Here is a 5,276-nt window from a genome sequence, read left to right as displayed (position 1 = left end):
TCACTGTCAATTGCTGACTGTTACCCTATGAGTGCAACTATTATTGATTTCTCACAGAAAAATTATTTGGTTGCAAATGTACCTGGGGCCATGTAAATAATTGTTAGGCTACTCATTTTGAATCCACCGGTGGCAACTTGTGTGACCATAAAAGTCTGTGCGACTTGGCACAGTAAAATAATTTGGTTACTGACCTACCCTACATCATAGAAGGCACTTCAAGTCGAACTAGGACATTTTGACATTTCTGACTCACTAACTCGTCATGGAAAGTTTCCCACTTGTGAAGTATTAGAATCAACCAGTAGGAAGCTCTACGCCAATAACTTACATTCATTTTAACTCTGAGGTTTCAAGTTTCCGATGACATGTGAATGCGTCAATAATTGCTATGGTAATTTTGAATGTTCAGTCAGTGAGCATTATGTGTAATTATCCTACATACTTACATCAAATACTTTATGATAGCATCATCTCCTGTAGTAGCAGTGCCATTCCAAACACAATAAATGTAAAAATGAACAAAGATACAAAATATTGCTAAAGTGAAGAAAATCAGCTCAAAAGTGTAGGAGGAAATGCCCCTGCAGCAGGGAGGCTTACGGTATTATAATATATTGTAGATAACATTAATATAATTTGTGTATTTACAGTATCAGTACACATACAAATGAAAGTATATGCTAGGGAATGATCTACACTGAGTGAACAAAACATTAAGAACACCTTCCTTTTGAGGTCCCCCCCTTGGTGGTGGACCATTGTTGATACTCAGGGAAAACTGTTGAGCTGAAAAACCCAACAGCTTCTGGCACCTACTACCATACTCTGTTCAAAGGGACTTAAATGTTTGGTCTTGCCCATTCACCCACTGAATGACACACATACACAATCCATGTCTCAATTGTCTAAAAGTCCATCTTTAACCTGTCTCCTCCCCTTCATCTACACTGAGAAGAAGATTTAACAATTAACATCAATAAGGGATTATAGCTTTCACCTGATTAGTCTGTGTCACAGAAAGAGAAGGGGTTCTTAATTATGTTTAATACACTCAGTGTACTATGTGTCAATGATGCTATAGATTCCAAGTGGTTGATTTTTTAGGGAATAACTATATGCTCTATTTTATACCTGCAGATCATCACAGCAGCTGATGTTGCTGTACAGAGGAAGGAGATCCTCCGAGCATCAGGCCTCATCCCTGAACAAAGGAGTTGATCCTCCTCATGGCCAGCGTCCCTGCACATAGGGAGGGGATCCTCCTCACAGCCAGTGTCCCTGTGAAGAATGGAAACTATCATCCACAACCACCTCCCATCATCCCCATGGTGGCACCACTGTGGAAATGGGATGGTGGAGCGTGTACTCCACCTGTGGATTTCTATTCCAAGGGAAGATGTCACTTAAACGTACCTAATTAGTAAAGAAATTACCATTGTGATAGCGTGATGATGTGACTATTTTATGCAGAAATAGTTTGGCGATTGGTCACATTTGTAAGCCCTCACATAATATGCAGGGAATTGTTGATTTTGCAACCAAAACAATGCGATGGCAGAGTACTGGAGTAAACTCCCAGTAATCCCCGTGACTGCGTGTAGGTTAAGATTGGGTTGTAACAGAGTATCAGAGCGAGACGTTCCTACCTGTCAGCTAGTAATTGTTCTGTGTGGTGACATGATCAGAGTGGCCTGACTTCTTCCACTTATTACAGATGTCCGACTTAGATATGTTGAGCATCCTGCTATGATGTCCATTACCATGCCGGAACACTCCGAGGCCAACCCTCAGTGCCAAACTGGCAGCCGGCCGGTGGCTGAGCCCGAGACCCCTGCTGTTCACAATAACAGTGGAGGCTGGCTCAGCTGGGTCTTTGGGAGTGGAAGAGTTAATAAGAAGGAGGTTCATCTACCTGAGGACAAAGACAGATCTGTAAGGAACTGGTTATTAACACTATATTCTATGTAGAGACAATTGAGTGGATTAAAATGTGTAAAAATTGTGGCTTGCTTCATATTGCTAATATCTTCTTCCTCAGATTGTCTGGGATCCAACTCTGCACAGATGGGTTAACAAAACTGAGCCCAAGGCTGAGGTACACACTTAAATTCAATGAAATTAAAAACAGTGAACAACCATTGTATTTCAACTGTGATAATATTACTAACAATTTGGAAAATGTGTTGATGTGTTTTACAGAACAAGTGTGTACAACCACCTCCACGAATGGGGACATATGGATATCAGGAGAACACTGGCAGTGTCCCCAAAGGAGTGAATCCTTACTCTATGAAAGCAAGTGAATATTGCTTTAGAATACATGTGGTTTAACCAAGACCGTGTCAGCCGATCATAGATGTCCCTGGTGGTCTCCTGCTAACACCTTTCCCACTACAAGCAGGTATATGGGGCAGCAGATACCCTACAATGCATTACAATGATGGGACCAACTCAAAGCCTCAAAGCCGTGGGCCTGGACTGCTTCCTAGACAGCTCTCTGGCTTGCTCCCTCCTTCACACTTTGACCTCATGGCACCAATGGTTGTACCACCTGACACTCTACCCTACTGAGGTATGACTCTGAGATTTTACTTTAACATGGCAAATGACTGAAGTAGCAAGGATGTTATCTCATTTTTATTTTTGTCCAACAGGCCATTTGCCCAGATTGGATTTGCAATACATAGATTTTTTCAGCATTAAAAATGTGTTAAAATATTATATTTTAATGAATCTCTCCTTTGTGTCCTCATGTTCACATTAATTTGATGTGTTATATCATCATTTACAATGCTTATTGCTTCTGCATTGCTTTACGTTACAGAAAAGTATATACACTGCTCAAAAAAATAAAGGAAACACTAAAATAACACATCCTAGATCTGAATGAATGAAATATTCTTATTAAATACTTTTTTCTTTACATAGTTGAATGTGCTGACAACAAAATCACACAAACATTATCAATGGAAATCAAATTTATCAACCCATGGAGGTCTGGATTTGGAGTCACACTCAAAATTAAAGTGGAAAACCACACTACAGGCTGATCCAACTTTGATGTAATGTCCTTAAAACAAGGCTCAGTAGTGTGTGTGGACTCCACGTGCCTGTATGACCTCCCTACAACGCCTGGGCATGCTCCTGATGAGATGGCGGATGGTCTCCTGAGGGATCTCCTCCCAGACCTGGACTAAAGCATCCGCCAACTCCTGGACAGTCTGTGGTGGATGGAGCGAGACATGATGTCCCAGATGTGCTCAATTGGATTCAGGTCTGGGGAACGGGTGGGCCAGTCCATAGCATCAATGCCTTCCTCTTGCAGGAACTGCTGACACACTCCAGCCACATGAGGTCTAGCATTGTCTTGCATTAGGAGGAACCCAGGGCCAACCACACCAGCATATGGTCTCACAAGGGGTCTGAGGATCTCATCTCGGTACCTAATGGCAGTCAGGCTACCACTGGCGAGCACATGGAGCACAAGAAATGCCACCCCACACCATGACTGACCCACCGCCAAACCGGTCATGCTGGAGGATGTTGCAGGCAGCAGAACGTTCTCCACGGCGTCTCCAGACTGTCACGTCTGTCACATGTGCTCAGTGTGAACCTGCTTTCATCTGTGAAGAGCACAGGGCGCCAGTGGCGAATTTGCCAATCTTGGTGTTCTCTGGCAAATGCCAAACATACTGCACGGTGTTGGGCTGTAAGCTGTGGACGTCATACCCCCCTCATGGAGTCTGTTTCTGACCGTTTGAGCAGACGCATGCACATTTGTGGCCTGCTGGAGGTCATTTTGCAGGGCTCTGGCAGTGCTCCTCCTTGCACAAAGGCGGAGGTAGCGGTCCTGCTGCTGGGTTGTTGCCCTCCTACAGCCTCCACGTCTCCTGATGTACTGGCCTGTCTCCTGGTAGCGCCTCCATGCTCTGGACACTACGCTGACAGACACAGCAAACCTTCTTGCCACATCTCACATTGATGTGCCATCCTGGATGAGCTGCACTACCTGAGTCACTTGTGTGGGTTGTAGACTCCGTCTCATGCTACCACTAGAGTGAAAGCACCGCCAGCATTCAAAAGTGACCAAAACATCAGCCAGGAAGCATAGGAACTGAGAAGTGGTCTGTGGTCCCCTCCTGCAGAACCACTCCTTTATTGGGGGTGTCTTGCTAAATGCCTATAATTTCCACCTGTTGTCTATTCCATTTGCACAACAGCATGTGAAATGTATTGTCAATCAGTGTTGCTTCCTAAGTGGACAGTTTGATTTCACAGAAGGGTGATTGACTTGGAGTTACATTGTGTTGTTTAAGTGTTCCCTTTATTTTTTTGAGCAGTGTATTATACACATATATTTTATTTTAAACTTGACAAAAACATATTTTTGTGCTTTTTGGATTTCCAACATTAACTTACTGTACAGACAAGTATATTTTATACATATATATTTTTTTTAACAATTAAAAAAAAATGTTTTTCATAGACAGAACAAACTATATTTAGATGCATTTTGATTTCCTAAATGTCAATATTTCTATTTTCTGTGTCACGTGTTTATGCCCATTTATGTACATCCTGTATATGTTACCCTTCCAATGAGCTTATCATATAAACTACAATGCGAAAAGTACGGTTTACTTCACTTTAAATCATGTTAGCACAGGTAACAGCCGTTTACAGTCTTTCTTTAGTTGTTCATTCTTACTCTTCCCAATTCACTTCAACTATATTTCTTTATTTCAAATGGGCTTCACCAGAGTACCCCCTAGTGGCTGGAATACAACTGTATTAAGCCCCTTACATATACACCCCCCTGCAAAACTAAATGTTGTCCCAGTTGTAGCCTAGTATCCAAACTGATATGCCATTTATAGTAAAAAAAAAACCCAGCGTTTATAATTTGAGATTCCTGGCTACTGTAGTGTTGTGGTTTCTTGCAGGTAACCTGCTGTTCCTGGCTGTGGTCAGCCATTTTGGGGCGAAGCTGCACCGGCCCAGGCTCATTGCTATGGGCTGTTTCTTCATGGCTGTAGGATCCTTCCTCATGGGACAGTAAAACAACTGAAATACTGGTTTAACTTGTACTTGTAGAGGTACTCCAATGCGGAGGATAGTTTCACTTTAGAAATTAAGAAATGTATCCAGTTGTTGATTAATCTCAGTTAATTTAGAACTAAAGTCTTGCGTAATTGGTCAGCTGCTTGATTATGTTTTGGGGCCATACATGTTAAGAGAAGGGATAAAGAGATGCTATAACTGTGACGTGGTAA

General features: G+C 42.3%; 1 long non-coding RNA gene across 1 annotated transcript; it reads left to right on the top strand.

Annotated features, from left to right (window-relative positions):
• Window positions 1-1,155: 1,155 nt before the first annotated feature.
• On the top strand, window positions 1,156-2,702 carry LOC110511116. Its single transcript, XR_002471677.2, has 4 exons — window positions 1,156-1,935; window positions 2,042-2,098; window positions 2,203-2,575; window positions 2,658-2,702. It is a non-coding gene; the product is annotated as an uncharacterized LOC110511116 (long non-coding RNA).
• The last annotated feature ends 2,574 nt before the right edge of the window (window positions 2,703-5,276 follow it).

This window comes from Oncorhynchus mykiss, chromosome Y (assembly GCF_013265735.2).
Source record: "Oncorhynchus mykiss isolate Arlee chromosome Y, USDA_OmykA_1.1, whole genome shotgun sequence".
Taxonomy (NCBI): Eukaryota; Metazoa; Chordata; class Actinopteri; order Salmoniformes; family Salmonidae; genus Oncorhynchus; species Oncorhynchus mykiss.
The sequence above is the reverse complement of the archived record's forward strand: the minus strand, read 5'-3'. Positions and strand labels throughout refer to the sequence as shown.